Raw genomic sequence first — 24,889 nt, 5'->3', positions numbered from 1 at the left:
CTATCTAGTGTGAAATCTTTTTCAAACTTTAAGAAATGCCATGTGAACTGGAATTTAAATTTAGTTTTTTCTATCAAAAGACCATAAGATACAGAGTTTCAGTTGAGGAAGATGAAAAAGTTCTGGGGAAAAACGGTGGTGATGGTTATACAACAATGTGAATGTACTTAATGCCACAGAACTGTACTTAAAATGGCTAAAGGGCTTCCCTGGTGGTGCAATGGTTGAGAATCCGCCCACCAATGCAGGGGACACGGGTTCGAGCCCTGGTCCAAGAAGATCCCACAGACCGCAGAGTAACTAAACCCGTGTGCCACAACTACTGAATCTGCGCTGTAGAGCCCATGAGCCACAATTACTGAGCCCGCATACCACAACTACTGAGCCCGTGCACCACAACTACTGAAGCCCGCACGTCTAGAGCCCATGCTCCGCAACAAGAGAAGCCACCACAATGAGAAGCCCACGCACCGCAACGAAGAGTAGCCCTGCTCGCCACAACTAGAGAAAGCCCTCACGCAGCAACGAGGACCCAACACAGCTAAAATTTTTAAATAAATAAACAAACAAACAAATACATAAAATGGCTAAAATGGTAAATTTTATGTTATGTATATTTTACCACAAAAAAAGAATAAAGCATCTCTGAATATTCCTACTTAAAAAAATACCCAAAAGGGTTTATTTGAAAATAACTAGCTGCACATCTATGATTAAAAATCTTAAAAAATTGCAGAGGAAGGAACACTCCCAAACTCATTCTATGAGGCCACCATCACCCTGATACCAAAACCAGAAAAAGATACTACAAAAAAAGAAAATTACAGACCAATATCACTGATGAATATAGATGCAAAAATCCTCAACAAAATATTAGCAAACAGAATCCAACAACACATTAAAAGGATCATACACTATGATCAAGTGGGATTTATCCCAGGGATGCAAGGATTCTTCAATATACGCAAATCAATCAATGTGATACTCCATATTAACAAACTAAAGAATAAAAACCATATGATCATCTCAATAGATGCAGAAAAAGCTTTTGACAAAATTCAACACCCATTTATGATAAACTCTCCAGAAAGTGGGCATAGAGGGAACCTACCTCAACATAATAAAGGCCATATACGACAAATCCACAGCAAACATCATTCTCAATGGTGAAAAACTGAAAGCATTTCCTCTAAGATCAGGAACGAGACAAGGATGTCCACTCTCACCGCTATTATTCAACATAGTTTTGGAAGTCCTAGCCACGGCAATCAGAGAAAAAGAAATAAAAGGAATACAAATTGCAAAAGAACAAGTAAAACGGTCACTGTTTGCAAACGACATGATACTATACATAGAGAATCCTAAAGATGCCACCAGAAAACTACTAGAGCTAATCAATGAATTTTGTAAAGTTGCAGGATACAAAATTAATGCACAGAAATCTCTTGCATTCCTATACACTAATGATGAAAAATCTGAAAGAGAAATTAAGGAAACACTCCCATTTACCATTGCAACAAAAAGAATAAAATACCTAGGAATAAACCTACCTAGGGAAACAAAAGACCTGTATGCAGAAAACTATAAGACACTGATGAAAGAAATTAAAGATGATACCAACAGAGGGAGAGATATACCATGTCCTTGGATTGGAAGAATCAATATTGTGAAAATGACTATACTACCCAAAGCAATCTACAGATTCAATGCATCCCTATCAAATTATCAGTGGCATTTATTACAGAGCTAGAACAAATCATCTTAAAATTTGTATGGAGACACAAAAGACCCCGAATAGCCAAAGCAGTCTTGAGGGAAAACAACGGAGCTGGAGGAATCAGACTCCCTGACTTCAGACTATACTACAAAGCTACAGTAATCAAGACAATGTGGTACTGGCACAAAAACAGAAACATAGATCAATGGAACGAGATGGAAAGCCCAGAGATAAACCCACGCACCTACGGTCAACTAATCTATGACAAAGGAGGCAAGGATACACAATGGAGAAAAGACAGTCTCTTCAATAAGCGGTGCTGGGAAAACTGGACAGCTACATGTAAAAGAATGAAATTAGAACACTCCCTAACACCATACACAAAAATAAACTCAAAATGGATTCGAGACCTAAATGTAAGACTGGACACTATAAAACTCTTAGAGGGAAACATAGGAGGAACACTCTTTGACATAAATCACAGCAAGACCTTTTTTGATCCACCTCCTAGAGTAATGGAAATAAAAACAAAAATAAACAAATGGGACCTAATGAAACTTCAAAGCTTTTGCACAGCAAAGGAAACCATAAACAAGACAAAAAGACAACCCTCAGAATGGGAGAAAATATTCGCAAATGAATCAACGGACAGAGGATTAATCTCCAAAATATATAAACAGCTCATGCAGCTCAATATTAAAGAAACAAACAGGGGCTTCCCTGGTGGCGCAGCGGTTGGGAGTCTGCCTGCCAATGCAGGGGACACGGGTTCGGGCCCTGGTCTGGGACGATCCCGCGTGCCGCGGGGCGGCTGGGCCCGTGGGCCACAATTGCTGAGCCTGTGCGTCTGGAGCCTGTGCTCTGCAACGGGAGAGGCCGCGGTAGTGAGAGGCCCACGCACCGCGATGAAGAGTGGCCCCCGCTCGCCGCAGCTGGAGGGAGCCCTCGCACAGAAACTAAGACCCAACACAGCCATAAATAAATTAAAAAAAAAAAAAAAAGAAACAAACAACCCATTCCAAAAATGGGCAGAAGAACTAAATAGACATTTCTCCAAAGAAGACATACAGATGGCCAAGAAGCACATGAAAAGCTGCTCAACATCACTAATTATTAGAGAAATGCAAATCAAAACTACAATGAGGTATCACCTCACTCCTGTTAGAATGGGCATCATCAGAAAATCTACAAACAACAAATGCTGGAGAGGGTGTGGAGAAAAGGGAACCCTCTTGCACTGTTGGTGGGAATGTAAACTGATACAGCCACTATGGAGAACAGTATGGAGGTTCCTTAAAAAACTAAAAATAGAATTACCATATGACCCAGCAATCCCACCACTGGGCATATACCCAGAGAAAACCATAATTCAAAAAGACACATGCACCCCAATGTTCACTGCAGCACTATTTACAATAGCCAGGTCATGGAAGCAACCTAAATGCCCATCGACAGACGAATGGATAAAGAAGAAGTGGTACATATATACATTGGAATATTACTCAGCCATAAAAAGGAATGAAATTGAGTCATTTGTTGAGACGTGGATGGATCTAGAGACTGTCATACAGAGTGAAGTAAGTCAGAAAGAGAAAAACAAATATCGTATATTAACGCATGTATGTGGAACCTAGAAAAATGGTACAGATGAACTGGTTTGCAGGGCAGAAGTTGAGACACAGATGTAGAGAACAAATATATGGACACCAAGGGGGGAAAACCGCGGTGGGGTGGGGATGGTGGTGTGCTGAATTGGGCGATTGGGATTGACATGTATACACTGATGTGTATAAAATTGATGACTAATAAGAACCTGCAGTATAAAACAAACAAACAAAAAAACAACTAATACTAAACTTTCTTTGGGTTATTTGTATGTAAATATGTTAATATAAATGTTTCAGACATTACATGAAATTTCTAAAAATCTTATATGTTCTCGTATAATGTTATAAGTCATAATTCTAGTTATTACTTTAAAATATGTAACTCAGAAATAACTAAATTTCCTTGTCAATTGCATTATTATGAACTTTCATCAAATCTTTAACCGTGGTCATTTTTAAGTCTTTTGTCATTTACAGACAGTTCTGGGTGTACTCTGATGCTTTCACAAAAATGTTCCTATAAAAGGGTTTCATCTTCAAGGAATTCATGGAAAAGACTCTGACAAGTACAGGTTTCTGGTAACTGACTATACTGCTGAACTGAATGAATAAGCATTTTCAGAACTCTAATGGAAAACTGATGAATTCATAAAAGTGCTAAAAAAAGATCAAGATGAAAAAAAGTTAATTACATGGGACTGAGTGAACTGATGAGGATGATTATAATTTTTGTGACTTTCTGTTTGAATAAAAAAGAAAAAAATCCTCCCCCCCCCCCCCAAAAAAATCTTTCTATTTCTGGAAAAGTATTCTCTCCCTCAAGCTGGCAGCTTCAGGACACATGCTCATTGAGGGAAAATGAGGGACCTATAGCACATCAGTTAAAATTAACCCCAGCAAACAGTGGGGTGAAAGAAGTTGAGGCAGATCACCCCACAACCACCAACATGCACAGATGTAGGAAGAAATCATCCCACAAAGGAAGGAGGAGGGTTCTTAACCCTAGTGTGCCTTCTGTCTGTCTGGTGAGGCTTATGGATCCCTTCTCAGAGTAATATTTCAAGATGCAGACTATATGGAAGATTTTTTAAAATACAGTTATAAAAATATTTAAAAATTGTAATAGAGTTATATATGTGGTTCTTCATCAATGCATTAATATACTAGATGTAGTGGTGAGTCTAGTAACTACTATCATTTAGGAGATAGTAATCTTTCAAGATACCTGCAAATGTAATGTGATAAACAATATTTCTACTGGTAACATTTCCCAGGCACTGTTAATACTACTGTGGTTGGTGGCCTTCACTCATAGATTTAGGAAATAATAAATTTCAATTGGAGTCTAGTGAAAATAACATGCAATTTTTTTTGTATCCAAGTTCACAGGCCTCCCTCTCCCCAGTTCTCCCCAGTTCTATCCACAGATCCTTTAGGGGTCAGTCCATGGAGCCCTTGTACTGTTGGGGTCCAGGACAGTTGTTCAACATGTGAAACAAACTCAATCCAGTAACAAATAACAAAGGGATTCTGAACATCTGAATATAATTCACAATATATTTTTAAACTTGCTAAGCACACAATGGCCATTTCTACACACTTTGTACTTTTTTGCAATGCAAAGATGCTGAAGGTGCTGCCAGATGCACAGGATGGTAGCAGCAAGCTGTCAATTTCAACAGTGCAGAAAGGATACTCTTCACTCTCATCAAAGTTATCAAAGAATGCCCTGAGGGAGGAAGGTGAAGTATAACCTAGTTTTCTGCAAGCTTAGTAGAGGACAACAGAAATGAATTTTACAATTTAAAAAACCTGACACTGCAGTGGAAAAGCCCATCAACATTCTGCACCTTGGACCAGAGTGAGATACAAAGGCAAGTTTCATCTGATAAACATGCAGCAGTCCTTTCTGGAAAGCTTAGTCAAAATTCACATCTTTATTCTCCCAAATGTCCACTGTAGAAAATAGCCACATAATCATTTACTTTTCTAGTTTTTACACGAATGCTTGGAATTGAGTAGACATGTAAATTAACACCTTTTTCTATACTCACTTCTGGGCTATCCTGCTATAGGTTATTGAACCTTCATATAAGAGTCAAGTAACTTAGAAACAGCCTCTGGTGATCTAAGAATAAAACACTGCGTTTCGTTTTTAAGGCCAGCTCAGTGTAATTAAAAAAAAAATTTATTTTTACTTAAAACCACATCATTCTGAAGTGGCAGTCACATGTGCTAGAAGCAAGTGGTGTCGGGAAACTGCATAACTGGTTTCGAATGCAGTCCCATCTTCTGAGAGATTTGTGCCACAACACAACCCTTTTCCTTAGGAAAGAGGTGAAGACTTTTCATTTAGTTTGACCCTCTTCTATCACTTCTTTTCACTTATCGTTCTTTTGGACAAATTAGAATAAATTTTTCTTGCTTCATTATGTCTTCATAGTCTTGCCTTTAGAACACCTTATTTACCTCTCTAAATATTTAAGTTCTTTGGTCTTGCTTCACTTAGTAAAATTATTTTTCTATGAAGGTTTGTCATTATTTAACTTTTTCTTAAACTTCTAATGAAAGCTTGCAAATTTTGTTAATGATTCTCATATCATTAATATCACAATTTTTATTTAACAGATTACATTAAAATAGCATGATATATTAAACAACTGTAAGTTATCATACTAATGATAATGAGGGCTTGATTCAATGATCATTTATTTATTAAAATAAGCCTGTGATGGAAGGGCAGGGTAGAGGATTAAAGAAACACAAAAAAAGCCCCACACAAGTGTATAGTATGTCCCAGCTCTCAAGTAGCTGATAATCTTATTGGAAAGGCAAGACACCTACATCTGAAATAATCTTCCAAACTGTAGTAAGCATTATCAATGTGCATGAAAATAAACATATACTAGCATGGATATTTACAGTAACATTAAGCCCCTTTTACAATTAATGATTATTGCTATTATTATTACTATTAACTCTTACAAAATATAAATTAAATTAATATTAATTATTAATATACCAAAGCATATGATATGATAAAAACTGTAGTAGCAGCTAACATTCATTAAGTGCCTTCCCTCTGCCACACACTTTACACAGTCCTAATCCTTCTAACACAATCCTGCCAGGTATGTATTATTATCCCTGTTTTTAGAGAGAATGTAAGACACTTGCCCAACATTGCAGTTTGTAAGCAGTGAGACAGAAGTTTGAATTCAAATCTCTAATTCCCAAGCCCATGCTTCTCATCTCTGTGGGTGGAAACAGGATTTTTGGAAGGTCTGATTTCTGTAAATGTTTCCCATGCCAAAAAACAGCAGTTGAGAATCTTAAAACACTTTCTCCCACAGCAAAAAACCTCATTATTCCATCAATTACAATTCTAAAATTTTAAATCAACTTATTATAAGGTATTTTTGCTGAGAAAAGTGAAGCACATTATTGTAAATCTATCACTATAAAAAGTAGGGAGGGACTTCCCTGGTGGTCCAGTGGGTAAGACTCCGGCTCCCAATGCAGGGGGCCCGGGGTTCGATCCCTGGTTGGGGAACGCATGCATGCCGCAACTAAGAGTCCGCATGCCGCAACTAAGAAGTCTGCATAATGCAACGAAGATCCCGCATGCCACAGCTAAGACCCAGTGTGGCCAAAATAAATAAATAAAATAAAATAAGTAAATAATTATATTAAAAAAGTAGGGAGAAATATAAGTAAGGAGAAATACATTGGCACCGGCTTCAAGAAAAGGAGCTGGGGGCTTCCCTGGTGGCGCAGTGGTTGAGAATCTGCCTGCTAATGCAGGGGACACGGGTTCGAGCCCTGGTCTGGGAAGGTTCCCACATGCCGCGGAGCAACTGGGCCCGTGAGCCACAATTACTGAGCCTGCGCGTCTGGAGCCTGTGCTCTGCAACGAGAGGCCGCAACAGTGAGAGGCCCGCGCACCGCGATGAAGAGTGGCCCCCGCTCGCCGCAACTGGAGAAAGCCCTCGCACAGAAACGAAGACCCAACACAGCCAAAAATAAATAAATAAATAAATTTTAAAAAAAGAAAAGGAGCTGTGGGAACATCGTAGCTGAGAGCAGCATTTTAGTCTTTTCCATGTAAGACATCAGGGAAAGGAGTCCTTTAAACAAAAAAGGCTGGCAGAGGTTCCATAATGAAGTAACTTTGGGAAACGTTACATATCACATACCCGTCTCAGTAATTCATGATATACATCAGACCTCCTGCTTTTTATTTATTTATTTATTTTTAAAGTCTTTTTTTTTAAAGTAGAGGGAAGGATTTTTAATTAATTTATTTATTTATTTTTGGCTGTGTTGGGTCTTCGTTTCTGTGCGAGGGCCCTCTCCAGTTGCGGCAAGCGGGGGCCACCCTTCATCGCGGTGCGCGGGCCTTTCACTATCGCGGCCTCTCTTGTTGCGGGGCACAGGCTCCAGACGCGCAGGCTCAGCAGTTGTGGCTCACGGGCCCAGTTGCTCCACGGCATGTGGGATCCTCCCAGACCAGGGCTCGAACCCGTGTCCCCTGCATTGGCAGGCAGACTCTCAACCACTGCGCCACCAGGGAAGCCCTCTTTTTTTTTTTTAATTTATTTATGTATTATTTTTGGCTGTGTTGGATCTTCGTTGCTGTGCATGGGCTTTCTCTAGTTGCAGTATGCGGGGCTTCTCTTATTGTGGAGCATGGGGTCTAGGCATGCAGGCTTCAGTAGTTGTGGCACGTGTGCTCAGTAGTTGTGGCGCACAGGCTTAGTTGCTGCGAGGCATGTGGGATCTTCCCGGACCAGGGATCGAACCCGTGTCCCCTGATTTGGCAGGCGGATTCTTAACCACCGTGCCACCAGGGAAGCCCTAAAGTCTTCTTTTTTTTTTCTTTCTTTCTGTATGGGCTCTTCGTTGTGGTGCGCAGGCCTCTCTCTAGTTGTGGCATGTGGGTTTTCTCTCTGTAGTTGTGGTGCGCGGGCTCCAGGGCGCGTGGGCTCTGTAGTTTGCAGCACGCAGGCTCTCTCGTTGAGGCGTGCCAGCTCAGTAGTTGTGGTGCGCGCGGGCTTAGCTGCCCCGTGTCATGTGGGATCTTAGTTCCCCGACCAGGGATTTAACCCGCGTCCCCTGCATTGGAAGGCGGATTCTTTACCACTGGACTACCAGGGAAGTCACCAGACCTCCTGCTTTTTAAAAGTCACTGTTTCCCACACTGACTTTGCCACAGAATCCTCCATTCTCTCCCAACTCCACTCCCAACACCTATTAACTCCCGTGGGTCTAGAGCAGCACAGCTGTCCAATAGAAACACCATGAGTCACAAGTGAGAGCCACACATGAGATTCAAAATGTTCTAGTAGCTAAACTTTTTAAAGTGTAATTTGTTGTAATATACAGTTGATCCTTAAACAATATAGGTTTGAACTGCGAGGGTCCACTTATACACAGATTTTTTTCCCAATACATTTATGAATATATACATGTAGAACATCATGAGCAAGACTTGTACAGAAGTGGATAGCCTATCCTTACATAGGCATAAGGTGAGTGATATTTAATACAAAATTAACAGTGCTTGTTTTCTTACTGTTTTATAACTTTGCTTTCAAAGAATTACATTACTGTGGGACTTCCCTGGTGGTTCAGTGGTTAAGGCTCTGTGCTTCCAATGCAGAGGGTGCAGGTTTGATCCCTGGTCAGGGAACTAAGATCCCACATGCCGTGCGGCACGGCCAAAAAATTTTTTTTAAAAATTAAAAAAAAAAAAAAAAAAAGGAATTACATTACTGTAAAGTATGCCTCTTTCTCTCGTAATTGGAGAACCTGCACATCAGCCTATCATAATAGGTAAGTGGTTTTTTAGAAAAATATAAGTGTTTCCAATACTGTATTATGAATGACTATAATACTATATGCCATAAACATTTTATAATGAATGATTCATTCATTCATTCATTTTATAATGATTCATTCATTCATTCATTCATTTTATAATGATTCATTCATATAATGATTCATTCAGCCCACAGAGGCTGGGCTTCTGTGAAGCAATTGTATGGATGACACTAGGCCACCATAAAGCAATCATATTGCTGCTTTTTCTTTACCAGTGCATGAACCACTACACCTATACATAAATATAAATTTCTTTTTCACATTATCTTTTCATTTTTGATGTCTAGTGTTAGAAATACATGTAACATCTATAGTGTTTTGTATTATATAAGACAATATTGATGTAGGTACTGACAAGACAATTCATCTTTTAAACAGATGTCATAAACTTAACGGTATGGATATATGCAGTATAGTACTCTAAATAATGTATTTTCTCTTCTGTATGATTTTCTTTCTTTTTTTTTTTTTGGCCTCGCTGCGTGGCATGCAGGATCTTAGTTACCTGATCAGGGATTGAACCTGAGCCCTCCGCAGTGGAAGTACGGAGTCCTAACCACTGGACCGCCAGAGAATTCCCCTGTGTATGATTTTCCTAATAACATTTTCTTTTTTCTTGCTTACTTTTTTTGTAAGAATTCAGTATATAATAAGTATAACATACCAAATATATATTAATTGACTGTATGTTATCAGTGAGGCTCTGTTCAACAGTAGGCTATTATTTAAGTTTTGGGGGGATAAAAAGTTATATGTGGATTTTTAACTGCATAGGGGGTTGGTGCTCCTAACCCTCACATTGTTCAAGGGTGAACTGCATTTTATTTTGTCCAGAATACCCAAAAAATATTTTGGACAAAATCTTTAAAAAAATTTATTTAGTATTTATTTAATCATTTCAACATGTAATTAATATAAAATTAATGAGATATTTTACATCCTTTTTCTCATACAAAGTCTTCAAAACCTGGTGTGGACTTTATACTTAGAGCACATCACAATTGGTGCATTTCAGGCACTAACAGCCATATGTGGTTAGTGCCCCCCAAATTGGACAGTTCCCATCTAGAGACTTTTATAGAACTTACTTTGGGAAACACACTGGCCTAGAGGCTCATTTTCCCCTTGTTAGCCTTTATGGACAGCCACAAGGTGGAAATCTTTAAGATTTAAGAACAGTTAAAGAGGTATGAATAATATTTACCCTAATTATTTACATATGGTTTCCAAGAGGTTTTGTTTGTGGGATTTTTTTTTTTATGGAAGAGGGGGATGAAGGGAAGGGAGTTGCCATAACCCTTGTTTTCACCAGATTATAACCCCCTACACACACACACACACACACACACACACACACACACACACACACACAGATATAATTTGGAAAAGGAAAAAAGTTGAATATTAAGTATCAGTTCCAAAGATAACCCTAGTCTAGCCACTGGACTGAAATAATCCTAATCTTCTAAGAAGCAAAGTTAATTTTACATGCTTCTTACATATTTAAAGACTTTAATATATATTTCTAAAAATAAGTTTCTTCTATAGCGCAGGGAACTCTATTCAATATCCTGTGATAAAGAATATGAAAAAGAATATATATATGTATAACTGAATCACTTTGCTGTACAGCAGAAATTAACAATATTGTAAATCAACTATACTTGAATAAAATAAATTTAAAAAATAAGTTATTTCTTCATGTTTGTGTAAAGTGATCTTAAATACATGAGAAAAAAATCCAATAGTAAATTATCTGAGGAAAAAGCAAACAAACAATTTGCTAAAAAGAAACTAAAACTGATGCTGAGAACTCCTGAACCAGGTACTCCCACATAAGCCTCACAGCTGACAAACAGACCCACTTTTACAAACAGGGAACTTGCTGTAGGCTCTTAATCACGTGGGAGCCTGTTAAAAATCCAAATTCTCAGGCCCATCCCAGACCTACTGGACCAGGAACTCAGGGGGTGTTAAACAAGCCATCCAGGTAATCCTGATGCACACTCATGTTTGAGAACCACTACATCAACACAGAACTAGTATTTAAACCCAATCTGTCTAACTCTAAAAGCTATATATTTTTTAGAAGTTTTTTGGGGCCTTTTTTGGAGAGGGGGCTGAGAATTTTTGTATGTATGTGTGGTAAAATACACATAACATAAAATTCAGCATCTTAACCATTTTTAACTGTACAGTTCAGTGGTATTAAGTACCTTTACACTGTTGTGCAACCATCACCACCATCCATCTCCAGAAGTCTTTTCATCTTGCAAAACTGAAACTCTGTACCCATTATATGCTAACTCTCCCTTTCCCCTCCCCTCAGCGCTTGGCAACCACCATTCTACTTTCTGTCCCTATGAGTTTGACTACTGTAGGTAACTCATATGAGTGGAACCCAGTTTCACCCAACACCCTCAACTGCAGAAAGTTTGGAAAGTACAGAAATGAATAAAGAAGAAAATGAAGATCACTTATGATTCCACTGCCTAGCAGTAACTGCTGTGGACTGAATTGTGTCCCCCACAAAACTCATGTTGAAACCCTAAGCTCTAATGTGACTGGATTTAGAGACAGGGTCTCTAGGAAATAATTAAGGTTAGATGAGTTCACAAGGGTAGAGCCGTAATCCAATAGGGCTGGCGCTCTTATAAGAAGAGGAAGAGTCCAGAGCTCCTGTAAGGACAGCAAGAAGGAGGCAATCTGCAAACCAGGAAGAGGGCCTTCCCCAGCAAGCGAATTGCCTGGCACCCCAATCTTGGACTGCCCAGCCTCCAGAACTGTGAGAAAATAAGTTTCTGCTGTTTAAGCCACACAGTCTATGGTACAGTTGACCCTTGAACAACTCAAGGGTTGGAGCTCTGACCAACTGAGCAGCCGAAAATCCGCATATAACTTTAGAGTCAGTCCTCTACATAGGCAGTTACTCTGCATCTGCAGACTCAATCAACTGTGGATCATGAGTACTGTAGTAGGTATTCCGTGAAAAAAAAAAAATCCGTGCATAAGTGGACCCATGCAGTTCAAACCCATGTTGTTCAAGGGTCATCTGTATTCTGTTATGGCAGCCCGAGCTAATACTTTGGAACATACTTTTTCAATCTTTTTCTTTAGTATATTTTTATTTTTTAAAGTATGTTTTATATTTAAACGAAATCAAAGCCCATATGCCTTTTTTCACTTTCCCAGCATTTTCTAAACCTCCATTCTGCAGACCAGTGTTCAGCAGGACACTGATTTTTGGAAAGTGGGTTTTAAAGTGACGTCAGGTTTCTACTGCTAAATTTCTCAGTCTTTTCTATACTAAATTGAGAATGTCAAGATGGGAATTTTTTATATTTGATCTCCAACTGTTTGGGGGGAGAACTCTGTATTACATCCCCTGCTGTTCTGATAAAAGTATACCACTGGACAACTAACAGGAATTTCAAGGGGCATTGCCTAGTCTTGGAAGGCAATACTGACTGACAGAAATAATTCACTTAAGACAAAAAGTCAATTTCATTTTCTAAAGGAGCCATTCACTCATTCATTCACTATTAGCAGACCAGTCTAATTAAACACTGCTTTAACATTTTTTTATAACAATAATTTTAAAAAGTAGTGATAGTTAAGCTCCAAATTAGTGAGGCACTGTTAACTCTTTGTATGCATGGTCTCACTTAATCCTGGCAAACTTCCTCTGCAAGGTGAATCCTCAATCCAGAGAAACTAAGGCACATGCCCCCAGAGAGGTTACATAATTTACTGGAGACAGCACAGAAAGGAAAAGAGCCAGGATTGGAACACAGATCTGTCTGGTTCCAAGGCTGTTATTAACTACAAGGATACTTTCTCTCTTAGTCAAATAACTGCCTTGCTTGAAAAACTTTATGATTTTTTTGTACGTAAAGAAAAATTCAAATACTTTGGCCTTGCATTGAGTGCATTTCACAAACTGTTATCCCAATGTCCCATTCCAGCCTTCCTTCTTTTCTCTCTCCTCTTTGAGAAACTTCTCACTTCATCCAAATAAGATTCCCCACTGTCTTGCCCCTCTTATATACTTCTCACTTAATTTCTTTCTTTCCCACCTAAATTCCTCTGCTTTGCCATCTTCTCCTGGTCAACGAATTCCTTAGGTTCCAGTTCAAATTTCATTTTTTATATGTAACCCTTCACTGCTCATTCTCTCACGCCCCACATCCCATCCATTAAGAAATCCCATAGGCTATACCTTCAAAACAGATCCAGAATCCAACCACACACCACCTCCACTGCTACCTCCCTAGTCCGAGCCGTCATCGCCTCTCATCTGGCCTCTCTGCTCTCCCTCTTTTACCCCCTCCATCTATTCTCACCCCAGCCTCCTGAGCAATGCCTTTAAAACATAAATCAAAACCCTCCAATGAATCCCCATTTTTCTCATTGTAAAAACCAAACTCCTTTTCTATGTTCAACTGTGAATAACCATTGAGTAAACAACGGCCCCCACCCCCAGCCCCAAACCTCTCTGACTTATTTCTGATTCTAGCCCTTGCTGACTTCCCAGGCCTAGAACTCACCAGGTATGCTCATGCCTCAGGCCCTTTGCACTGGCTGCTCTCTGCCTGGAATGTCATTCCTTAAGATAAGGCTCACTCCTTACTTCTTTCAACTCTCTGCCCCAAGGATCATGACCTACCAGTGACCACCTTCCCATCCCCCAGCATTCCACATCTTCCTTGTCTTGCTTTATTTTTCTCCCTATAACTAACAAGTTTACCTAGGTATGCTGTCTGTCTTCTCATGAGAGTCCTGCTCATTGAGGCATCTTGGAGCCTAGAATGGCACCTGGCACATATTAGGTACTCAATAATATTTGCTGAATGAGTGAATGGATGGACGCGCTCACACACTTCGGTCAAAGGCTCTCTCTCCTTTGCTCTCATCTGGCACTTATCACATACTGCTGTGTACTTTTCTGCATGTACCTATTATCTACCCAGCTAGATCACATGTTCCTGTACCCTCCAAGTGCCCTGTACAAAATCAGCATTTAATAAATATTTGGGGCTTCCCTGGTGGCGCAGTGGTTGAGAATCTGCCTGCTAATGCAGGGGACACGGGTTCGAGCCCTGGTCTGGGAAGATCCCACATGCCACGGAGCAGCTGGGCCTGTGAGCCACAATTGCTGAGCCTGCGCGTCTGGAGCCTGTGCCCCGCGACGGGAGGGGCCGCGATAGAGAAAGGCCCGCGCACCGCGATGAAGAGCGGTCCCCGCACCGCGATGAAGAGTGGCCCCCGCTTGCCGCAACTGGAGAAAGCCCTCGCACGAACCGAAGACCCAACACAGCCAAAAATAATAAATAAATAAATAAATAAATAAGAAAATCCTTTAAAAAAAATAAATAAATAAATAAATATTTGATGATGAATTATCAGTGCAGTGGCTTTTTCTTTCCGAATAGATAGTTACAGTAATAACTTTTCAAAACATGACATTCCATTTAGAAAAGAAACATTCTGGAAAGGAAGGAAAAAAACAGAATATTTTTATTTATTTATTTATTTTTGGCTGCGCCACGTGGCTTATGGGATTTTAGTTCCCCAAACAGGGATTGAACCCAGGCCCTCGGCAGTGAGAGCGCCGAGTCCTAACCTCTGGACTGCCAGAAAATTCCCAGAATATTTTTAACTTTAAATTAATCTTAAAAGGATGGAAAATATTTTGAAGGTATATACATACAATGCATATACATATACCAAATCCATGTCATGCTCTGAAAATAAATTATTTGCTTTGTGACTTTCATGTATATTATATCCTGAAGACATACTTGAGAGTCAAGCTCAAGGTAACATTTGGATAGTAGGGTAATTTGGAACATAGAACATATTTTAAATAATGAGTTGAGAATTTATGTAATGTATGACAAAAATAAAAGGTTAATGTCAAATAGGTTTTATGTCACATTTTTTGATGTAATATCAGTTTCAGTTGGGGAGCATCTAATTGTAATGAAAATGTGTTCTATAAAACAATTTAAGTTTACATGTATGTATAGAACTAAAGTATTCATTTACATGAAGACTTTAACATATTTCTCTATATTGTTCATTTTGTACTGCATATCCAATGTGCATATTTTTGAAAAACAGTTTACACAACTTTTTAACATTAGATGCAGATCTTTTCAGTCACCTTGACTGTAGCACATGCATTATTCTCTTTGTGAGTATTGGTGGGGAAGACACATAACAGATCCCTGGCAAGACTTACGGTGATTTCTTAATTGATTATTTATCTCATTTAACCTTAGAACCTTAACATGACAGTGCAAATGAAAAAAGAATGTACAGTAATAATTTGGTACTCATAAAATATATTAAAAAGATAAGGAAATCTTCTCTGGTATGCACAGGTTTTCACATGGCACAATGTCCATTTTACATTTCTAGGTAAGTTAAGGCCCTCCCCACTCCTCTTTTTCAAACACAGTTCCCCAAGTTTCATTTTTCTTTGATGATTCTCTTTGGACATTTACTTTCAGATTGTTTTACCTACGTAATATATGCTGTAACAGAAAATAATTCTAAGTATACCATGTGACATAAAAATCAGACTGATGAAGAGAAACAAGGAAAATAGTTTTAAAAATTTGGGAAAAAAAAAACACCCAACAAACCTAGAGGAGCAAAGAATTAGGGCAGTAGCTGGAGGGAGAAATGAGCTCAAAAAAAAAGAAATCATGTAGTGAGGTGGATGGAGTTAGAGTCTGTCATACAGAGTGAAGTAAGTCAGAAAGAGAAAAACAAATACAGTATGCTAACACATATATATGGAATCTAAGGGGGAAAAAAAAAAAAAAAAGGTCATGAAGAGCCTAGTGGCAAGACGGGAATAAAGACACAGACCTACTAGAGAATGGACTTGAGGATAAGGGGAGGGGGAAGGGTAAGATGTGACAAAGTGAGAGAGTGGCATGGACATATATACACTACCAAACGTAAAATAGATAGCTAGTGGGAAGCAACCGCATAGCACAGGGAGATCAGCTCTGTGCTTTGTGACCATCTAGAGGGGTGGGATAGGGAGGGTGGGAGGGAGGGAGATGCAAGAGGGAAGAGATATGGGAACATATGTATATGTATAACTGATTCACTTTGTTATAAAGCAGAAACTAACACACCATTGTAAAGCAATTATACTCCAATAAAGATGTTAAAAGAAAAAAAAATCAGTTATTGTTTACCTTGTAAATTAGACCAGTAAAGTGAAAAAAAATACCTAAAATAAATAAATAAGCAAGCAAGCGATCTTGAGGTTTATGGATAGAAGTAGCTCCAAACATCTCTAGGTGTAAATCTGCATCTTTTAAGTGTGATCACACCTAGAGAAAAGGGGCTGGACTCTCATGATCTTTCCAATCCTGATTCTCACAGATCTGGAGAATCAGAATACAAATAGGTCAGTTTATTCTTACTTCCTATTCCTAAATATATTTCTTTGCACTTCTAGGAAGTATCAGAGTTAAAAAATCTAAATGTAGCAGCATTCATTTTTATTTTAAATCCTAGGAGAAATACTTCCAAGTTAAAAACCACACAATCAAAAACTTTTACTCTCAGTAATCAGGAGAAAAAAATCTGATTTTTTTTGTGTGTGTGGATAACAGTCTCTACACATGGAATGAGTTACTTCTAAATCTGAAGACATTTCTCCACATTAAAAAAAAAAAATCTATTATTCTACTTCCCAGGTTAAGTCCAGTTTAAAAAACTAAACTTTGTTCTAGAAAACTTTCTTTGACAGTAATTTAAATTTTGTATGTAATACCTTTGTTTGCCAAACACAAATATAAAGATTTTAAATTTAATCTCTCAATATGGCATCCAAGTTTCTCCAGCTCTACTACTTATTGAGAAATGACTACTGAAAAGAATTATAAACTACCCTAAGTTATTTAATATTCATAAAACTTTCACGTACATTACACTAAAGCTAAACATTCAACAACTACGGCATTTTTTTTTTTTTTTTTAATTCAGGGGAAATGCTTAGGGCTTTAAAAATTATTGCTAAAAATCAACTGATGGTGGTGGCCCTAACACTGTAAAATATTATTCTAAGGAGAGCTGAATACCAACTCTACAATAAAAACCAAGAAATCAGATAAATAAACTGATTATCTTTCTTAAAAAATTACAATAAAAATCTGAAATCACTGCAGGCAACTGTTAAAGATGGGTGATTTTAATACATACAATAGCAGTCTTAACACTCCTTAGTTATGTTTGAAATATTTAGTCTACATAACAAATTTTGAAAGTCCCATATGACATTTACCACAAGATTTTGAAATTCTTCATCTCCCCAAATTAGGCTTACCACTAGTAAGTAGTGAGAGGGCTGGTTCTCACTGGGAAAGAAGGAAAATTCAGGTTAGTTCTGGCAGCCTTGCATGAAGAACTCATGCACTACCTCAGACTGTTCAGGGACCAACTTAACGATCAAGAGCTGTAGGTCAGCCCCAGTGAACTAAAAAATCCACAGTAAGAATGTTTCATCATCTTTTATTACTGTTGTCCATCAGGGCTCAGCTTTCTCATAGGGTCAAAAAGAAAAGGAAAAAATCCTTCTGACACGTTATTTTACTGGCCTTATATTCAACCTACAGTATGGCCTCTTTAAAAGAATGTTTCTTTAAAGCGAATCACACTTTGTACATTTTAGATCCAAATCTGTACTTTTATAACACTGACAACATTCCAAGCAAGGGAACAACTTGAGCTGTACCATATCATGTTTAATTAAGGTTCTAGGCGTTCTTTTTTCCAATTAGGATTTTTGCTAAGTGAAGGATATGATTCATAATCCCTGATTGTTCCCAAGTATAGAGCTTGGGAGCAATACTATGCATGTTTGACTCACCATACTATGCAAATAAAAAACTGAATTATCTGTAGGAGCAGAATAACTGCTCTGACCTAAAATTTGACTATCGACATAAGATTCTGGGTTTTTTGATCACCACTTTTATTTATCAATAAAACACTACTTTTCCCTATTCCTCCTATTGAAACAAAGGTCATCCAATTTTAATTTTAAAACTTCAAAATGTTTAACTAGTAGGCAGTCATTTGTAGATAAAATCTTATACATGGGCTTAACACCAATGGCAAAATGTACAATTCATGGACATGCAGTATATATTCAAATCCCAGCTCTGCCGCTTAGTAATGTAACCTTGGGCATGTTATTTATCATTTCTAAACCTCAGTTTCATTATCTATAAAACGGAGACAAACCTACCTACAGGGTGTTGTCAGAATTTAATACTACTAAACAGCCGTCAGGGCCCGAAATAATGTTAAGGTTTAACAATATTCTTTCTCCTTTCCCCCATTTTCTTTCTTGTGAAAATGTTACAGTCACAGGTTGGGACACCTGTGGCACATGTTTAATTTCTGATGCTACAAGGAAGCACCCTGGATTTTAGTTGAACTGAAATAAGCCTTTCCTAGAAAGGCAATACCGTTCATACCTCATTCCCTCACATTTAGGATTTTTATTTCAGGTAATACTAATGTTCAATGTGTTTGCAAGATAAGCCAAAGAACCCACAAAAACAGAAAATGCTCAATTTTCCAACTTTATTAAAAAGAAATTTATAATTAAATAACAACTATATAAATTAAAGTTGATGAGGATTACAGGGAAGGGGAACCTGGGTTTCAGATTTGGTACAGTGAGGTCTCAGGACCTTTTCCTGAGCGGAAGCACATATGAGGTAAGGGGGAAAAAAGATCAAGCTGCCTCTCCCCAAGACCTCTTTCTTCCACGTTCCCATACTGGGTATGTTGCCAGCCCTGAGCACTTGTGAACTGCACTACACATGGGCAAGCCACCCCAGCAGAGCCGCCTCCTGGGCCCATCTCCATTCAGCGAGGGACCACTTACAAGGTTTCCCTTTTAGGGCTTTCCTTTAAAGTCCACACCTCCTTCCTTCTTTGTCAGCTCTTCCACTTCACATTCATTTAACATCCCCTCCCCCACCCCGCTTTCTGCCAGCCCCCTCACCCACTGTATTTTCCACTTCTACCCTAGAATATTATTGCTCACAAGAGAACCATGACATGCAGATGGAACTGGTATGTTGCTTAATTCATGTTTCCTCACTGCAGCTAAGTACCATTCCTTTCATCCATCTTCCCCACATCTGACACTTTCCACAAATTTACTCCCTCAAACTCAAAACCTTTTGCCTCTGCCCCTGACAAATAACCTTGCTATCTTCTCAGGAAAGACCACAGACCTCTATTTTGAATCCTATCATCTACCCTGCTCTCCTCTTCTCTAATTTTACTTTAATGTTACTTATTCTGTAGACCATTTGGGGAACAGAGGAACCTTATGAAAAGATGAATGACAGCAGTCTGAGGAAAGAATAGAGAAAGGGAGGTTAGGGAGAGTGCTACAAAGTTCCACTTGGTATTATCTGAATTTTAAAAAAATGACTTTCCCTTGTTTCTCTCCCTTTAATCTGATTTTTCTCTTACCCACAGAGATCACAATGTACTATAAGGCCTTGCTGATTTCTACCTATCTCAAAAAATGGTTTTTTCTTTGGTTCCCATCATTCTACTCTACCTGGGCTGTCTAAGTATTTAGCCAGAAAATGTTTACTGAGTGCCCAGCTTGTTTTAAATGCTATGCTAAAGGCTTAGAATAAGTGCGTGAACAGGGAAACATAAGATTTCATGGTCCCACTCCAGAACCTCTGTGTCTACAGGTGACTGTTATGCCTACTCAAGTTTGGGACCATGATAAGAGGGGATACTGTCTCTTTAGCCTCAATAATTTGAGATATGCTTTCTAAACCTTTCTTCCATAGAAAACATAGTACTTTGCAAATAGTCCAAGGCAGTGTGCAAGTAACATCTGTACCTGCCACAAACCTTTAAATGTTAATTCTTTTTCTTTCTTTCTTTTTTTTGGCCATGCCATGTGGCTTGTGGGATGTTAGTTCCCCGACCAGGGATTGAACCCGGGCCCTCCTCAGCGAGAGCGCAGAGTCCTAACCACTGCTCTGCCAGGGAACTCCCGAATTCATTTTTTTTAATTGTGGTAAAACGTACATAAGATTCACCATTTAAGTGTACAGTTCATTAGCTTTAAGTACATTCACATTGTTGTACAACTGTTGTCACTATCCAGCTCCAGAACTTTTTCATCATCCCCGGCTGAAATTTTCTACCCATTAAGTCACTTTTTATTAACCAAAACTGATTTTCATGGTTAAATTCTTCGCCCCCCACCCCCATTATCCTCTCTTGCTTTCCTACCCAGATAACATCCCAAGGTTCATCACTAATCACACCCTTGCAACCACCCTCAATTCCCTAAGCTCCTCTCTTCCTATCACACCTGGGGGGCCAAACTCCAATCTTGGTTGAACTGATCACCTGGCTGCTTTTGCTTCCCTTGTTATAGCTGAACATTGGTGGCAGAAAACCACACAACTAACTGGGTCGATTGGTTTCACCTTAAATTCAGACCTCCCCCCACCTCCAGCCGCATCCAGGCATTCAATAATGCCCAGCCACCCTATCTGGTGTCCCAGTGAGTTCACTTCCTGCTGTCCAAGGTGAGGTGTCCTCCGTATCTCAAACCATCCACACCCTTTCCTCCTTTACTTTAAGTTGCTGGCCCTGCCTCAGACTTCACTGAGAAAACAGAAGCCACCAGAACTGAAAACCCTATATTCTATCTCCAGTTCCTAAACCTCCTTGCACTTGTGCCAATTTTTTGCCTTCTCTCCTGCTACACTGCAAGATGACTGCAAGTCATCAATAAAACACTACTTTTCCCTATTCCTCCTATTGAAACAAAGGTCATCCAATTTTAATTTTAAAACTTCAAAATGTTTAACTAGTAGGCAGTCATTTGTAGATAAAATCTTATACATGGGCTTAACACCAATGGCAAAATGTACAATTCATGGACATGCAGTATATATTCAAATCCCAGCTCTGCCGCTTAGTAATGTAACCTTGGGCATGTTATTTATCATTTCTAAACCTCAGTTTCATTATCTATAAAACGGAGACAAACCTACCTACAGGGTGTTGTCAGAATTTAATACTACTAAACAGCCGTCAGGGCCCGAAATAATGTTAAGGTTTAACAATATTCTTTCTCCTTTCCCCCATTTTCTTTCTTGTGAAAATGTTACAGTCACACCAAAGGCAAACCCTCTTCTTGTGTTTTGAATTCCTTTTCTCCTTCTGAAGAATTTTGCTCCTTTGGCAGGAATTCCCTGGTGGTCCAGTGGTTAGGACTCGGCGTTTTCATTGCTGGGGCCTGGGTTCAACCCCTGGTTGGGGAACTAAGATCCCACAAGCCGTGCAGCGAGGCCAACAAATAAATAAAAAAATAAAGAATTTTGCTCCTTTGGTAGTCTTATTTCTCTTCTGCATTAGTCTCTCCCTATTAGATATTCTCGCTAGCCTACTTGAAAATGCTCTTCTATTTCCCATCATTTTTAAAAAATGTGCTTCCTTGATCACATCTCTCTCTCCAACCACTGCTGTGCAGTTTGTCCTCGCTTTACGAGAAAACTTCCCCAACAAGCAGTTTACATTCACTTCACTCCCATTCTCTCAATGCATTCCAACCTGGCTTCCATCCTCATGTGCCACTGAAACTACTTGTTAAGAGAGCCAAATCCAAGTGGAATTTCTCTATCCTCACTGTTTAACTTCTCAACAGTATTTGGCAGAGCAGACCAGTCCTTCTTTTCTTGAAAGGGATAATTCGCTCTCCTGCTTTAATGCTGAACCTTCTTGGTCTACTTTAACCAAGCTTTACACACTGGAACTTTTAGGGCTTGATCTTAAGTCTTCCATGATCACAAATGATCTCAACCAGTTCCATGACATACTATCTCTATGATAGTGACTCCCAAAATTTATGTCCACTCCACTCAGCTCAACTTGAATATTCACTGCCTACTTGACTTTCCACTTGGATGTCTCACAAGTTTTTCAAAAACCTAAAAGGTTCCACATAGAACCCACCCTTCACACCTCTCCCTCTCCTACTCTTCTCTACAAGCAATTGGCACCACCAGCCACCAAAGCTCAGGCCAGGAATCTGAAGCCATCCTTGATTCCTCCTTCTCTCCCTCCACAGTCAACCCATGAAGAAAATACTCCTGATTCAACCTCCAAAATATATCTGAAACCCACCATCTACTCTGCTCCATCTCCACTGCCACTGTACTTGTCTAAGATACTATCAGCCTTGAGCTGACCATTGCAATAGTCCCCTAACTGCCCTCTCTGCTTCCTCTCTTGCTCCACAGAGCAGCCAGTGATATTTAAAAACAAAAACATATCATTGTCCTAATTAAAGTCCTACAATAGCTTCTCATCTTCATTAAAATCTCAAAACTCCCACAAGCCCTAATATAAGAGGCCCTGCTCTCTCTCTCTCTAGGTCACTGCATTCTCCTGCTTTTCTCTGTTCTAACACCCGAGCCCTTCTGGGCCTTTCAGGTCTTTGCACTTGTTCCCAGGCCAAGAATGTCTCCCCAGCTTTTCACATGGCTAGCACAAGCTCATGTGTCAAGTCTCAGCTCAAATGTCACCTTTTCAAAAGGGACACTCCTTGACTCTTACTAGCCAAAACAGTCATTCCCTACAACACACTCTTTTAGACCCACCAGCTTATTAACTTCTTGTAAGTTTTCTTCATCTGCAATTATCTTGTGTTTACTTATTTCCTGTTTTTCCCACTATACTATAAAGTCCATGAGAGCAGAGATCTTGTCTGTCTTGAATTTCACTAAAGGCTACTTTAAAATAAAGAAGCTACTCTTTCCCTCTGGGCAGGTTTATTTTAGATTTCCCCTCCTTTCAAGCTTTATTGGATTTTAGTCAAAGAAAATAATTACTCTGGCATTTACCATGAAAAACAAGGGGAGAAACACCACATGACACAAATACTGGGACTCCACCCACTCACTAGTCTAGACTGGACACAAACTGCACACAGGTATCCAACAGTTGCCCCTTATAAAACTTCTCAAAATGTAGAAGGACAGAGGAACGTAGATATACACAAAGATAATGTAATTTTGACACCTGCATCAAAAATCAAAGTTTTTCAACCATTCCCCCTAGCAATCACTAAACACTTTAGAATAAAGAAAATCTTAGAATTTTAGAATAAAGAAAGAAAAGCACAAAATAACTAAAATACGTGGTCCTTGCTCCAGAGAAGTTAATGATTTCCTCACTGACTTGGTTCTCTCTCATTTTGGTTTGGTTGGCTATTCATTACCTGCTCTGGATGTTTCTTCCTGACCTTCTGTGTCTTTAATGCATACTCTGTTCTTATCAAGTCTCATGTTTAGAATAACTTCCCCATCCTACTTCCCAAAACCCAAAAAATGCCTTCCCAATTCAAAATCAGAAAGAACCCTTCCTTTCAAGGATTTATCTCTAGGTTTTTATTTCAGGATATTTCCTACCCTATTCCTAAATTCTGTACCAATCCTAGATTCAATTCTATCAATATTTTTGTTGCATAGCTGTCTTGACTAAACTAGATGGCCCGGCTAGACCTAGAAGCCAGTATGTTATGTAACTTCTAGTAGAATGAAATTATATACTTTTAAATATGTACTAAGATTTTAAAGGCTTGTGATACTTAAGCTTTCTTTCTGTAAGAAAATCATTTCAACGATTTGATAAATGGCAGAGGAGAAAAATAAAAATAATGTGAGCAATAAAACTGTGCTGAAACTCAAAATGATATAGACCCCAAGTCTCATGTTCCAATTCAAGAGAGCCAGCAGCACAGTGCATAGTGTAGTACAGTGATGTTCTCAATGTGTATCTGTGTCACAATGGAATCACCTGGAGAGCTTTGGAATAACACAGAGTCCTACATATTTGGATTCAGGGGATCCTGGATGAGCCAGAATTTCAAAATTGGAGGGAGTTAGGGGCATTGAGAAGTTGAAAGTCAGAATCTTAAAACTGAGACTGCCTAACACATTAGACCTTTTGAAAAAACCCCAACTGTCCCTAACAAATGGATGTCACAAATCTGTGTTTTAAAACATCTCCCCAGTTGATTCTGATGCTCAGATTTGGAAACCACAGATACAGAGCCAGGAACATGGCTTTTGGGATCCACTGTCAATTCTACCACTTAAAACTTCGAGACCTTGAACAATTCGAATATCTTGGCAAACGTTATTAGTTCCTTCCCTGGTAAATATATACAGTTCCTGGCATACAACAGTGTTCAACACATGGTAGGTCTTAAAGGGCCTAAAACATCCACTATAGTATTTGTAAACACAAGCACACACCTAATGGTGCCACTATGTTATTTTATCCACCAGAAATTAACTATTTACTTTCCATCTCGGTGGACTCCTAGAGAGATCAGAGCTTTACTGACTTCTTCCTCCTCCCAATAATCTTTTCAGTAACAACTGAAAACAAAGTTAAAACCCACACACACCTCGATAAACAGCTACTACAGGACAGATAAATACTTATATGAATGCTTCTAAGGAAACACTTTAATGAGTGGGGGAACTGAGAAGTCTTATACTGATCAGAAAGAGATGAACCAAAATACAGTGTTTTGTTTGTTTTTGTTTTTAGAAAGGAAAAGGAAAAAAGTCTCCGGGGTGTT

At 39.0% G+C, this 24,889-nt stretch overlaps 1 protein-coding gene across 5 annotated transcripts in view; it reads right to left on the bottom strand.

The window, feature by feature from the left end:
• BICRAL (BICRA like chromatin remodeling complex associated protein) overlaps positions 1-24,889 on the bottom strand; it is a 106,855-nt gene that overhangs the window by 55,206 nt on the left and 26,760 nt on the right. Inside the window, exon 1 of one of the 5 annotated variants that reach the window (XM_057554419.1) lies at positions 17,561-17,579. The exons of the other annotated variants lie outside the window; for them this stretch is intronic. The gene's annotated coding sequence lies outside the window, so the exon portion shown is untranslated. Of the gene's footprint in view, positions 1-17,560; positions 17,580-24,889 lie in introns of those variants that run through there. 5 annotated transcript variants of the gene reach the window in all.

This window comes from Balaenoptera acutorostrata, chromosome 10, assembly GCF_949987535.1.
Source record: "Balaenoptera acutorostrata chromosome 10, mBalAcu1.1, whole genome shotgun sequence".
NCBI classification, from domain to species: Eukaryota; Metazoa; Chordata; class Mammalia; order Artiodactyla; family Balaenopteridae; genus Balaenoptera; species Balaenoptera acutorostrata.
This window is presented reverse-complemented; position numbering and strand designations above follow the sequence as displayed.